Here is a 14,488-nt window from a genome sequence, read left to right as displayed (position 1 = left end):
TACCATGCTGGGCTGTATTATACCATGCTGGGCTGTATTACACCATTACACCATTCTGGGGGGGTATATACTATGCTGGTCCGTATTATACCATGCTGGGCTGTATCAAACCATGCTGGGGGGCTATACACCATGCTGGGCCGTATTATACCATGCTGGACTGTATCATATAGTGCTGGGGGGCTATATACCATGCTGGGCTGTATTACACCATTCTGGTGGGACTATATACCATGCTCGGCTGTATCATACCATGCTGGGGGCTATGTACCATGCTGGGCTGTATCATACCATGCAAGGGGGGCAATATACCATGCTGGGCTGTATTACACCATTCTGGGGGGACTATATACAATGCTCATCTGTATCATACCCTGCTGGGGGGCTATATACCATGCTGGGCTGTATTACACCATTCTGGGGGACTCTATACCATGCTCGGCTGTATCATACCATGCTGGGGGGTGCTATATACCATGCTGGGCTGTATTACACCATTCTGGGGGGCTATATACCATGCTGGGCTGTATCATATCATGCTGGGGGGCTATATACCATACTGGGCCGTATTATAGCATGCTGGGCTGTATTACACCATTCTGGGGGGGCTATATACCATGCTGGGCTGTATTATACCATGCTGGGCTGTATTACACCATTCTGGGGGGGGCTATGTACCATGCTGGGCTGTATTATACCGTGCTGGGCTGTATTATACCATTCTGCGGGGGGCTATATATCATGCTAGGCTGTCTTATACCTTGCTGGGCTGTATTATACCATTCTGGGGGGCTATATACCATGCTGGGCTGTATTATGCCATGCTGGGCTGTATTATACCATTCTAGGGGGGCTATATACCATGCTGGTGTGGCGCCCCTGAGGCTTCAGTCGCCACAGAGGTACTGCATCTTCTCCTAAGGTGTAGTGCCCCACCATCCAGGTAGGCTGGGAACTCCTTTCCGCATTCCAACACCTGCACCCCACACACAGGATAGTTCAGCAGGGACCCATCCATGCTTTAAGCTGGAAAGGTCATAGGGTGCCTTTTGTGGTCCTTGGCTTCGTAACACGAGAGGTGCTGGGGAGGCAGGTGGAGTTAGATATAAAAGAGAGGGAAGGTGTAGGATTTCAAGTCAGTCTGGGGTGAGTCCCAGAGAAGGAGGTCAGTCAGACGAGGGTCTGAGAGAGAGAGAGACAGCAGGTCAGCCTGAGAGGAGCTCAAGGTGGAGGAAAGCAAACAGTCAGGAGAGGCTGAGGACTGGTCTTAGTGGAACGAGCTCCCTAGGGAAGGAAGAGAAGGAGAAAGAGACGTAGACTGGAGACTACAGATTCCATAAGAGAGATAGAACAGATCGGAACAAAGGAGAATAGAAGGATGGTGGGAAGCTGGCTGAAGAAAGATAGAGAACCCTTCCAGTCCAGAGAGCGCAAAGGCCGGGGCCCGGTCCCCGAGGTTGATTGGGTCTTTATGTCCGGCAACAGACACCGGAGGAGTAGTGAGCCGCTAACGTCTTGCTCCCATCATAGACTTGGGACACAACAGCAACTGAATAGAGAGCCGGGACGCAGTGAGGAGTCCCCGAAGCAGGCTACAGCTGTCTGTCATACAAGTAAAGACTAGGAACACCTAGAGAGAGGCATTCCAGGGTAACTAAGTACTGGAGTGCTTTGCACCTAAAGGCGCATTGGAGGAGTCGTTCAGTAAGGTACATATTGGCGGAGTGTGGAAGGGAGAATGCTATCCTGCCTGGAGGTTGGCTGTAGCCCTGACCTGGAGAACACGGTACGGAGGCAGGCAGTGAACTGCAAACAGTGAGTAAAGCTTTGGAACCGCATACTCGGGTGTCTTCCAGTTATTCCCGCACCACTACACCTGCGCACCAGCATCTATACCATCCTGCGCCTCTCCTCATCCATTGCACCTACGCTGCCCTGGGACTACAGCTCCACCTGTGGGGAGCTACACCATCTTTGCTGCACCACACCATCAGTCCCAGCGGATCTGCATGCAGCGTTGGCTCTACATCTTACTTGTCAAACACCACGGGTGGCGTCACGAACTATTCTAACAAACTTTAACATCATTAACATCACCGCCATTGATATTGGGCGCCCAGGGCCACGGACCGGGTCACCGCTGCTGTGACACATTCCCACCTTGACAGCGGCCCGGTACCGAGTACCCCGCTGCCCTGGGCGTGCGAGGGCGACCCACTGGGCTGCAGTGATGTCATGATCACGTGATCAGCCTGTGTGATGTGTACATCACCTGTGGGTGTAGTTACGGGCTATTTAATGGAGATTGTTGTTTGGCATATCGTCTGTGTGCAAGGTGTGAGGACGTACGCTGGAGTTAGCCTGAACCTGTTCTGTTGGACTACATGTGCTGCAAAGATTTTGCAACCAGATTAATAGCAACCCTGGGAATGGCACCTGGCAGACGCCGCTGCTTAGTTAAACCTGTCCTCTCCAAGGGTGAGACTGAGACTAGTGGTTCTCCAAGTTGGAATACGTTTGTGTTTTTTTTCCCCTTAGTTTCTGCAACCTACTGTTTAAAGTGTCATTAAACCACCGAAGTTTGGACTCTAAGCCTGTGTGTTGCCTCATTACTGCGGCCCTGCCACTGCCTACCAGAGCAAATCCCTATATATATATATACACATGTACTGTATATATATATATATATACACTAGCGTTAAAAGGTTTGGGGTCACCCAGACAATTTTGTGTTTTCCATGAAAACTCGTACTTTTATTAACCAAATGGGATGCCAGATTAATTTAAAATCTAGTCCTGACATTGACAAGGTTTGAAAAAAGATTTTTATTTGAAATAATATTTTTCTCTTTCAAACTTTGCTTTCATGAAAGAATGCTCCCATTGCAGCAATTACAGCATTGTAGACCTTTGGCATTCTAACAGTTAATATGCTTCTAGAAGCCCCTCCTACAAGTTGGTTTGGCTTGATGGGCACTTTTTGCGTACCATATTGTCAAGCTGCAGCTCAGTGGGGTTGAGATCTGGTGACTGCGCTGGCCACTACATTACAGATAGAATACCATCTGCCTGCTTCTTCCTTAAATAGATCTTGCATAATTTGGAGGTGTGCTTTGGGTCATTGTCCTGTTGTAGGATGAAATTGGCTCCAATCAAGCACTGTCCACAGGATATGGCATGGCGTTGCAAAATGTAGTGATAGCGTTTCATATTCAAAATCCCTTTTACCTTGTACAAATCTCCCACTTTACTAGCACCAAAGCAACTCCAGACCATCACATTACCTCCACCATGCTTGACAGATGGCGTCAGGCACTCTTCCAGCATCTTTTCAGTTGTTCTGCATCTCACAAATGTTCTTCTTTGTAACTTCAAACTTGGATTCGTCTGTCAATAACATTTTTTTACCAATCTTTCTCTGTCCAATGTCTGTGTTCCTTTGCCCATATTAATCTTTTCCTTTTAGTTGCCAGTCTCAGGTATGGCTTTTTCTTTGTCACTCTACCCTGAAGGCCAGCATCCTGAAGTCGCCTCTTCACTGTAGACGTTGACACTGGTGTTTTGCGCGTACTATTTAATGAAGCTGCCAGTTGAGGCATCAATTTCTCAAACTTCAGACTCTAATGTACTTGTCTTGTTGCTCAGTTGTGCAGCAGGACTTCCCACTTCTCTTTCTACTCTGGTTAGAGCCTGTTTGTACTCTCCTCTGAAGAGAGTAGTACACACCATTGTAGGAAATCTCCAGTTTCTTGGCAATTTCTCACATGGAATAGCCTTCATGTCTAAGAACAAGAATAGACTGTCAAGTTTCACATGAATGTTCTTTTTTTCTGGCCATTTGTGAGTTTAATGGAACCAGCAAATGTAATGCTCCAGATTCTCAACTAGCTCAAAGGAAGGTCAGGTTTATAGCTTCTCTAATCAGCGAAACTGTTTTCAGCTGTGCTAACATACTTGCACAAGGGTATTCCAACCATCCATTAGCCTTCTTACACAGCAAACACATAGTACCATAAAAACACTGGAGTTATGGTTGTTGTAAATGGGCCTCTATACACCTATGAAGATATTGCATTACAAACCAGACATTTGCAGCTAGATTAGTCATTTACCACATTAACAATGTATAGAGTGTATTTCTGAATCATTTAATGTTAGCTTCATTGGAAAAAACTGTGCTTTTCTTTCAAAAATAAGGAAATTTCTAAGTGACCCTAAACTTTTGAACTGTAGTGTATATACTTTGAAGAAAGTTTGGTTTTAAAACGATGTCTACAGTTATGTTTTACAATGCGATTTTAACATGAGCTTTTACATACAGAGATGTAAGGCAAGAGAAAAAATGAAGGATGGCACTCACCATGCGATATAAACTTGCTTTTATTTTCTATTTTTGCCATGTTTTACATACAGAGAACTGCTCTATGTAAAAGCTCATGTTAAAATCGAATTGCATACAGATTGCATACGCATGTCATATGGACGTACCATGTAAAAATCACACGGAAATCGCATGACAATCGCAGTCACTCGTCCAATTTTTCTATTATGTTTTTCCTCTGACCGTTCCACTCCTGGTTTTGGCTTACAAATACTGGGGTAAAAAATTCACCAAATCCCTCCCAACCACTGCCCCTTGTCTTTTAAACTCTTCTTACAACCCATTTGGTTTGCAAATCCGCAGCCTTGTAATGTTATCGTTGTGGTTTATTACGATTGTTTGTTTTTGTAATCTCATTCTTTCTTTTATTATTTCTGGAAAATGGAATTTTCCTTTACTGTTATATTATTGAAATTTTCTAAATAAAGAATATATATATATATGAAAAAAAAAAAAATCACCTAATACTGAATGTGTGCATGTGGCCTTACATGTATTTTCTGAACAATTACAATTTTTCCTGTATTGAGATTCAGCCCAATCTTTTTTTGGGGGAAAATTTTCAAAGTAGGCAAATTCTAATTTCAAAAGATCCACTCATCTTTACCCTTATAGCTGATGTGGCGATGAAAGACAGAAGTCCCATACCCTATTGATCATTTGAGGATTCAATGGCACAATCCCCACAAATCTAATATTTATCATCTCGTGTTTATGTGAAAAAAAATTGACAGCCTTTTTGTAGCATTTCTTAAAACCGTGTTTACATTTTTATAAAAATAGCTGTTTTCCATTATTTCTTTGTTACAAATAAAGGCATGTTTTTCATTACACTGTCTTAAGACTCCCTAGATAAATGGAATGACATAATCAACACAGAGGAGAGTGTGGCTTTTTTTGTTAAACCAATGGCTGGAATTTTATGGGTACTCTGCTCTGCCAGTCTACCTTTATGTGCCACACTATAGAGGATATATACTAAGCAAAATGTATGAGAATTTGTGTTCAAGTTGAACCCGGTGTATTTTGCTTTTAGAAAAAATGGGGAGGCAAATAGGTGTCATAAAATTTCTCAGAATTTATTAATATCATACTCTATTATTTTGGAGCAGAACATTATTGTAAAGCAAGCCAGCATTGACATGCATCTTTTTTGGCAAAAATACAAGAAGATCGTGTTATATTTTTGCACCAGTCAGAGAAAATGCCAAAAAAGGATGTGTGAACTAAGATTTAGAGCGGACATCTGGGCATGGAGATTTTAAGGGTTTAAGGGATTTTATGGTATTGATCATTTCATTAATGGCATTAATGGAAATATGGGAAGAAATAAAGGCCCGCTGATTAGGGGATAAATGAGGAAGATGGACCCAATCCAAAAATGAAGATATATTTCTTTAATGAGATGTCATGTGTAATTTATTAACTTTCAGATTACAAAGGGAAGAATATTACGAAGTAAATTGGTCTTAAATTTTTGGGGGAATAGAAAATCATTTGGCCTTTGCTAGCTAAAAAGAAATGTATTTTCTCTTTTGACCAATTAATTGTCAGGCTAATATAACACCCATCCTGTCGACATGTATGTGAAAGTTTATCTCAAACTTTCTGAAGGCAAAATCATAAATTTACAGCAACAGGCTTTGTAAAAAATATCTTTTTATTCAATTTGAAAAGATGCATTGGATTTGTTTTGAGATTCCTACGAGTATATATAAGAGGTCAAACAAGTAAATTCTTGTTCTGTGTTTCTCTTAGCTCAAACTCAACATTTCAATCCTTCAAACAGCTCATATAGACCTTGTGCACATTTCAAAACATGGAAGTTTTAAAAACAGAGTGTGCATAGGAAAGTTGGATCATAGTTAGACAATGGAAAACTCTCAATCTTGGTCATTACTATATTCTGCAGTGGGGAACACTGACAAAATGTGGGGGTCACTTTTAAGAAGTGTCTGGGCCCTTCTCCCTTTTTTAGAGGCAAAGTTATATATACTGTACATAGACTGTACATAGACTTGCATGCAATTATTTAGTGCTCAAAAATGTATATACTGTATATAATACTGTGCAAACGTTTTATACAGATGTGGAAAAAATGCTGCAAATTAAGAATGCTTTAAAAAATAGGAGTTTTAGTAGTTTATTTAACACATCACAAAGTAAGTGACAAAATAGAAACCTATATATTTGGTGTGATCATCCTTTGTCTTCAAAGCGTCAGTTCTTCTAGGCACACTTGCACACAATTAAATATAGAAGGGGAGACAAATTAGAGCCCTGGGTGAAATTCGAAGTGGGTCCTCAGTCCCAAAATATTCCACCAACAACACTAATATTTAAAGGGCTGGTTCGGTCTTAAATGGAATCTGTCACCCCTTTTTTGAGATATCATATAATGATATCATTCAATTGTGTGTCACATAAGGATTCTCTTAGTACTTTTGCTTCCCCCTGACCCCGCACCTTTCATGCATAAATACCTTTTTTATATCGGTTCAGATGTATGTAAACTGCTGCTGTCCGGTCCGCTGGGCAGGGCATATTCACCTTCTCCCCTCCTCCCTGTCTTGCTCTACACATTTCTTCTTGTGTCACGGACCGCTCCCGGCACTTTAATAAAGCAACACAAAATAATTATTTATTCTATAAAATAGTTTTCATTGTATAAAAGCACCAAACATAAAAAATAATATAAATGAGGTATTGCTGTCATCATACTGACCCGAAGAATAAAACCACTTTATCAATTTTACCACAAGCGGAGTGGTATAAACGCCCCCTCAAAATAAATTCATGAATTGCTGGTTTTTGTTCATTCTGCCTCCCAAAAATTGGAAAAACAAGCGATCAAAAAATGTTATGTGCCCGAAAATGGTACCAATAAAAACGTCAACTCATCCCACAAAAACAAGACCTCACATGACTCTGTGGGCCAAAATATGGAAAAATTATAGCTCTCAAAATTTAGTGATGCAAAAAAATCTATTTTTTGTAATAAAAGCGTCTTTTAGTGTGTGACAGCTGCCAAACATAACAACCCGCTATAAAATCCCACTATAACTAGTAAATCAAGCCCCCTTTATCACCCCCTTAGTTAGGGAAAAATAATAAAATAAAAAAAAGTATTTATTTCCATTTTAACATTAGGGTTAGGGATGGGGCTAAAGTTAGAGTTAGGGTTGAGGCTTAAGTTAGGTTCAGGGTTGGGGCTAAAGTAAGGGTTATGGTTGGGGCTAAAGTTAGGTTTAGGGTTGGGGCTAAAGTTAGGGTTACTGTTGGGGCTAAAGTTAGGGTCAGGTGTAGGGCTAAAGTTAGGGTTAGGTTTGGGGCTAAAGTTAGGGTTAGAGTTGAGATTAGGGTTAGGCGTGTTAGGGTTAGATTTGTGGTTAAGGTTATGGCTAGGGTTGGGATTAGGGTTAGGGGGATGTTGGGGTTAGGATAGGAGTTAGAAAATGGGAGTTTCCACTGTTTAGGCAAATCAGGGGCTCTCCAAGAGCGAAATATGTCTGATCTCAATTCCAGCCAATTCTGAGTTGAAGAAGTTGTGCATACTCAGGCCAAATTGCACAACAACTTTGGGGTCCAATGTCTCCTGTTACCCTTGGGAAAATAAAAAAATAGGGGCGAAAATATCATTTTTGTGAATAACATAAGATATTTTATTTTTACGGCTTTACGTTATAAACTTCTGTGACACACTTTGGGGTTCAAAGTGCTCACTACTAGTGTTGAGCATTCCGATACTGCAAATATCGGGTATCGGCCGATATTCACGGTATCGGAATTCCGATACTGAGTTCCGATACTTTTTGCATATCGAATACCGGAATCGGAAGTTCCCAGAATGCTATGAGCCAGTTTGATTTGATTCAGCCAATGAGGAACCCTAAGAAGTGTGGGCACATCCTGTTAGGCATGTAGGCATGTTAACTAATGGCATGGCTGTGACTGGCTGCTGAAATGATGTCATGATGCACTATAAAAGCCGCTGCCGCCGCCATTTAGGGTTCATTCTGCTGTGAATTCAGTTAGGGACAGGCTGCTGTTCAAGACTCTGAGGGACAGATAGAGATAGTGATTTGCTATATAATATTGTGCTTTACCGAGGCTACATTATCAATCACTGTAGCTTTCTTATGCCTTGCAGTGCTGTTCACAGCTGTCTGCAAGGTCTGTGTGAGTGCAGCTCACGCTGTAGTGTGTCCTGCACCACCTCTGGTTGTAGGTCGCTCAGCGAGCGTCACTGCCTCATACATATTTATTTTTGTTTTATCGCTGCTCATTTTTCATTAATTCTCCTATTAGTGTGCATCCATTCGTATCCATCTACATTGGTTGCAAACACTATAGGAGTAGACAGCGGAGCCTTTCTGCAGCCTGTCAGTGCTAGTGCCCAGTTCTCTGCACTGTTCACGGCTGTCTGTGAGGTCTCTGTGTGTGAGTGCAGCTCACGTTGTAGTGTGTTCTGCAGCCACCTCTGGTTGTAGTCCGCTCAGCGTGCATCACTGCCTCATACATAGATCTTTTTTTGGTTTATTGCAGCTCATTTATCCTGATATTTTTCTCCTATTAGTGTGCTTCCATCCGTATCCATCTACATTGGTTGGTTGCAAACACTATATAGGAGTAGATAGAGGACCTTTTTTTCTGGCTTGTGCCCTGCAGCTGCAGCCAGATTAGTATTAGCCTATTTTTGGAGCTTCATCTATTGCATTGTAGGTTACTTTCCTGCATTGTATTAGCTCCAAAAAGTTTGTGATACTATCGCTTTCACATGTTTGGTCACATCCTTTTTGTTTTTTTGAAAAAAAACACGTAAATAAAGTTCACCAAGCACTCCACTTGACAGTTGTGTAGGCCAAATTAGCTCATATTAAAGTGTAGTCCACACACTTTATAAAATTAGTGTTTCTTATACCTGTTAGCAGCTGTTCAGGAATAAGCACACTAAGCCCCCTTTGCACTTTTCTGCCTATCTTTATCAGTCTACCAAGATGAAGACGGCAGGGAGTAAGGCACGTGGTCGTGGGTGTGGAGTTTCAGCAGGGAGAGGACGTGGGGACTGTGTGCCCGCTGCGGGCACCAGTGACTCAGCATCCTCCAGTTTTACCAGGCAACAGTCCTTTATGAGCAGCTTTGTAGGACCTCGCCGTACCCCACTGCTGCGGGACGAACAAATTGAAGCCGTTGTCAGATGGATGGCAGCTAACGCATCGACTTCAATTACTTCCACATCCTCTCAGGGCCAGAGCACTGAAGAGCAACCATCTGTCTCTTCACCACCTGCCAAATTGCAAAGGCAGTCAGAGAGCCCTGGACAGGAGCCATCTCTACTTCTGTTCTCTGAATCTCTTGGCTTGGAAACAGGGGGCCAGCCAAGCAGCATTCTAGAATGTGAAGAAGAGGGAGTATGCAGTGATGCGCAACTGCTTTGTCCCTCTGAATCTGAAGAGGGGGGTGGGCCAGTGACTATCGTCAGCACACCACAGTACGCATCAGATGATGACGAGACTCAGGTGACACTTTCTGGTGCGTATGGTGCTGGCGAGACACCCCTGGAGAAGCAGGTGTTTGAAGAGGGGAGTGTAGATGATGAGGTCCTTGACCCATCATGGCGTGAGGAACAGGAAGGTGGTGGGAGCAGCTCTGTGGAAGAGATTCCCTGAACGGCCAAAACAGGAGGGAGAGGGAGGGGGCAGACTTGGTTGCCTGTAGCCTCCACTTCGGCACCCGTTAGGAGCATTCCTCTTCCAAAACCCACGACAGGTGCTCCCAGGACTTGCAGTGCATGGTCCTTTTTTGACACAGTTGCAGATGACATTTGCTTTGTCAAATGCAAGCTGTGCAATCAGAAAGTCAAAAGAGGGAAAAGTGTCAGCAACCTCAACACCACAAATATGTGGAAACATGTGCGGACCAAGCACGTGGTGGAGTTACAAAGACACACTGAAGACGTAGGCCAACCTACAGCACCACCTACCACCTCTTCAGCTCGTGTTATAGCCTCTTCCTTCAGCTCACACACAGCTGGTTCGGCTTCCTCACAGGATCGCCATGGAAGAACCTCTGGCACTGTTGTCCAGAGACCCAGTGACATTCCTCCCACAGCACCACGTTACCTGTTATCCTCACACTCCCAGGCCACTCTACAGCCATCGGTAGCACAGGCTTGGGAGAAAAGGCGGCCACACTTGATAAACCATCCCCGAGCACAGGCTCTGAATGCTGGCATTGCAAAACTAGTGGCCCTTGAAATGCTCTCATTCAGGCTGGTGGAGACTGACACCTTCCGTAAATTCATGGCATTGGCAGTCCCACAATACAACGTGCCCAGCCGCGTTTATTTCAGCAGGCAAGCCGTCCCTGCCCTGCAAAAGCATGTGGAGGGAAAAATTAAACATGCTCTACTAAATGCCGTCAGTAGCAAGGTCCACCTGACCACCGATGCGTGGACCAGTAACCATGGACACACCTTTCCCTCACTGCCGATTGGGTCAATGTTGCGGAGCCGGGTACAGATCTTGAGAGTGGCACTGTACGTGTTCTGCCAACTCCAAGAATTGCAGGAATCCAGTCTGTACACATTGACTCCTCCTCATACTCCGGTTCCTCTGAATCAGCGCTGCAGGAGCCTGTTACGACCGATATGAGCACAGCCGTGGCCAAACGTCAACAGGCCGTTCTGAAATTATGATCTTGATGCACTGCTGCACAAGGTCCGCATAGAATGCGCTCACTTGCGACGTTCCAGCATAGCAAGATCGCTCATTGCAGCTCTGCAGCGCCGATTCCGCCTTCCGGAACATCGCATCATATGTGACCTACCCACCAGGTGGAATTCAACGTTACATATTTTGGAGAGGTTGTGTGAGCAGCAGGCAGCAATAATGGAGTACCAGCTGCATCAGGCACAAACAAGTCGCACTGTGCGCCGATCACACTTCAGCACCACTGAGTGGGCCTCTATGAAGGACATCTGCCACGTTTTGCATGCCTTCGATGATTCCATGCGGATAGCGAGTGCAGATGATGCACAAGTGAGCATGACTGTCCCCCTTATCTGCCTGCTTCAAAAAACACTGCAAGCACTAATGGTGGAGGTTTTGGAAGAGGTGGAGGATGAGGAGTCACAAATGCCATCTGCTTCTGGACAGTCTGCGCAACGTGGTTCCTCACAAAGGCCTAGGCAGGGGACACTTTGTGAGGAGGATGAGGAGGAGTCAATGGAGGAGGAAGACATCTCTCCAGAGGAGGGAGGTACACAATGCTCTAGTAGTCAGTATGTAGAGCGAGGGTGGGGTGATGCAGAGCAGGCAGAGATGACGCCTCAAGCAGGGGACAGCATTTCTTGGGCTGTTGGGAGTCTGCAGCACATGGTTGATTTCTTGCTGCAGTGCCTGAGAAACGACCACCGCATCGCCCACATTCTCAACACGGCTGATTATTGGGTGTACACCCTCCTGGATCCTCGCTACCAGGACAACTTGCAAAGCCTCATAACACCGTTGAACCGGGAGCGTAAAATGCGGGAGTACCAAGACACACTGGTGCATTCCATCATGTTCTCCATTCCACCCGAGAGCAGTGCTGCTAGTGCTTTACAATGCAGCTCTGTGCATCGAGGCAGTGGAGGAAGCTCTGCACAAAGAGGGAGCAGAGGCAGCACCTCAGCACAAGGCAAGACCAGTATGGCCCAAATGTGACAAAGTTTTGTGTGCCCGCCACAAATGTCTACACCATCACAGACGGCTCCAGTCAGCAGGAGGCAAGATGGTGACAGACTACATGTCTTGCCCTGTCAGTGTACTCCCAGACGGCTCTTCCCCCTTCAAGTTTTGGGTCTCTAAGCTGGATATATGGCCAGAGCTTAGCCAGTATGCATTGGAGGTGCTGGCTTGCCCTGCTGCTAGTGTATTATCGGAACGCATCTTTAGTGCCGCAGGTGGTGTACTAACAGACCGTCGCATGCGACTATCCTCCGATAACGTTCACTGGCTTACTTTTCTGAAAATGAACAAGGCCTGGATCTCGCTGGAATTTGCCAGTCCTCTTCCAGAATAAATAATTGGTTGGCAACAGTATCCAGGTCTCCTGCTGTGTTCATGTTTCTACCACCTGAATTGTAATCCCTGGGTTCTAACACTGCCAGTTGATGCTCATAAGTGCCGTCTGCACAGAGAACAACACTAGCTCCTGTGTTAATGGGGTTCAGTAACACCAGCTGCTCCCCTGCTGTGTGTCCGGCAAAGTCTCCTGCTCCCTCCACATTCAAACTACATCAGATTTTACATTTGCTCCAAGTATGCCTCAGCCTACTCCATGATTGACCCTGGGCTCCAATAACGCCAGTTGTTGCTCAGAAGTGCCGTCTGCAAAGAGAAAAACACATGCTCCAGTGTTAGTGGTGTACAGTTACACCAGCTGCTCCCCTGCTATGTGTCCGGCAAAGTATCCTGCTGCCTCCACATTCAAACCACATCAGATATAAAACTTGCTCCAATTAGGCCTCAAACCAGACAGGCCCAAATGCATCTCCACTAATCCAGGGTGCAGTGGACCCAAGTAAAAATGGCAGCTGCACAGGTGCATAAATACCGAATGAAACAGCCAGCCTACAATGAGGGATTGGCCGTGTGGTACACCAGTGCAGAAAAAATAATCCGCATGTGGCAGTGTTCACACAGGGAATGCAGGGCTTCTGGCTCACAACCTCTTAGTAACACCATATAGGGGGGCTGCCCAATGCCAACTAGAGTGCATCCCGTGTGAACAGAGGCCACAAGTTTGCAGAACCATTTGGGCCCAACTGCACCCTGGAAAAAAAATATATATTTTTTTTCTGCACTGGTGTACTACACGGCCAATCCCTCATTGTAGGCTGGCTGTTTCATTCGGTATTTATGCACCTGTGCAGCTGCCATTTTTACTTGGGTCCGCTGCACCCTGGATTAGTGCAGATGCATTTTGGCCTGTCTGGTTTGTAACCAATTTTTTTGGAGGATTTATTCCTCTTTCTGTGGTGTTCATGTTAGAGTAGGGACTGACAATTGTAAGGAACTTTGACGCAGTTTGTCAGCTTCCATATTGAGGCCTTAATATCAACTAATACCTTACATATATTGCTATTTGTTGTGCACTTTTTATATTTTTTCCAGGGTGCAGTTGGGCCCAAATGGTTCTGCAAACTTGTGGCCTCTGTTCACACGGGATGCACTCTAGTTGGCACTGGACAGCCCCCCTATATGGTGTTACTAAGAGGTTGTGAGCCAGAAGCCCTGCATTCCCTGTGTGAACACTGCCACATGCGGATTACACTGGGGAACGCAATTTTTTAGGAGTTAGGTCAGACAACTGTTCTTAATTAATTTTTGGATGCTGAATCCAGAAATGATCTCAGTTTTTCTCTATCACATCAAGTTTTTGAACTATAGGATTTTTGTCTTCTCAAAAATATGTAAACTACTGTACCTAAAAAGTTTTTTTTTGTTTTAAATAGTACAAATATGAACAAAAAATGAAATATATAAGAAATAGGCATGACAAATGTTTTTTAACACTATCATGTTTTTTACAAAGGAGATATATATATATATATATATATATATATATATATATGCAAGTATTTAAGGTAAAAATGTACATTTATAGCTTTTTCTGGAGTGTTTAACTTGAGGACAATCACGTTTGATGCTCCAGCAATAGTCAGCCATCATATGTACATCCCATCTACCCTGGTAACGGTCTTCAATAACCTTCAAATCTTGGTGAAATCGTTCACCTTGCTCATCGCTAACAGCACCAAGATTTTCCGGAAAGTTGGCAAGATGGCAATGCAGAAAATGTAGTTTAATACTCATGTTGCAACCAAGCGCTTTGTAGCTCTCCAATAGTTTCTGAACAATTTCTTTGTAATTACTTGCACGTGTATTTCCAAGAAAGTTCTTGACGACGTCTTTGAATGATAACCAAGCATTCTTCTCAAGATCTGACATAGTCCCGGTGAAATGTTCATCTTTGATGAGCTGTCGAATTTGTGGACCTTCAAACACACCAGCCTTGATTTTTTCAATGGACAGTCCAGGAAGTGCCAACATGATGTACTTA

Source organism: Dendrobates tinctorius, unplaced genomic scaffold (assembly GCF_039654945.1).
Source record: "Dendrobates tinctorius isolate UK_male_01 unplaced genomic scaffold, ASM3965494v1 ptg000030l, whole genome shotgun sequence".
Taxonomy (NCBI): Eukaryota; Metazoa; Chordata; class Amphibia; order Anura; family Dendrobatidae; genus Dendrobates; species Dendrobates tinctorius.
The sequence above is the reverse complement of the archived record's forward strand: the minus strand, read 5'-3'. Positions refer to the sequence as shown.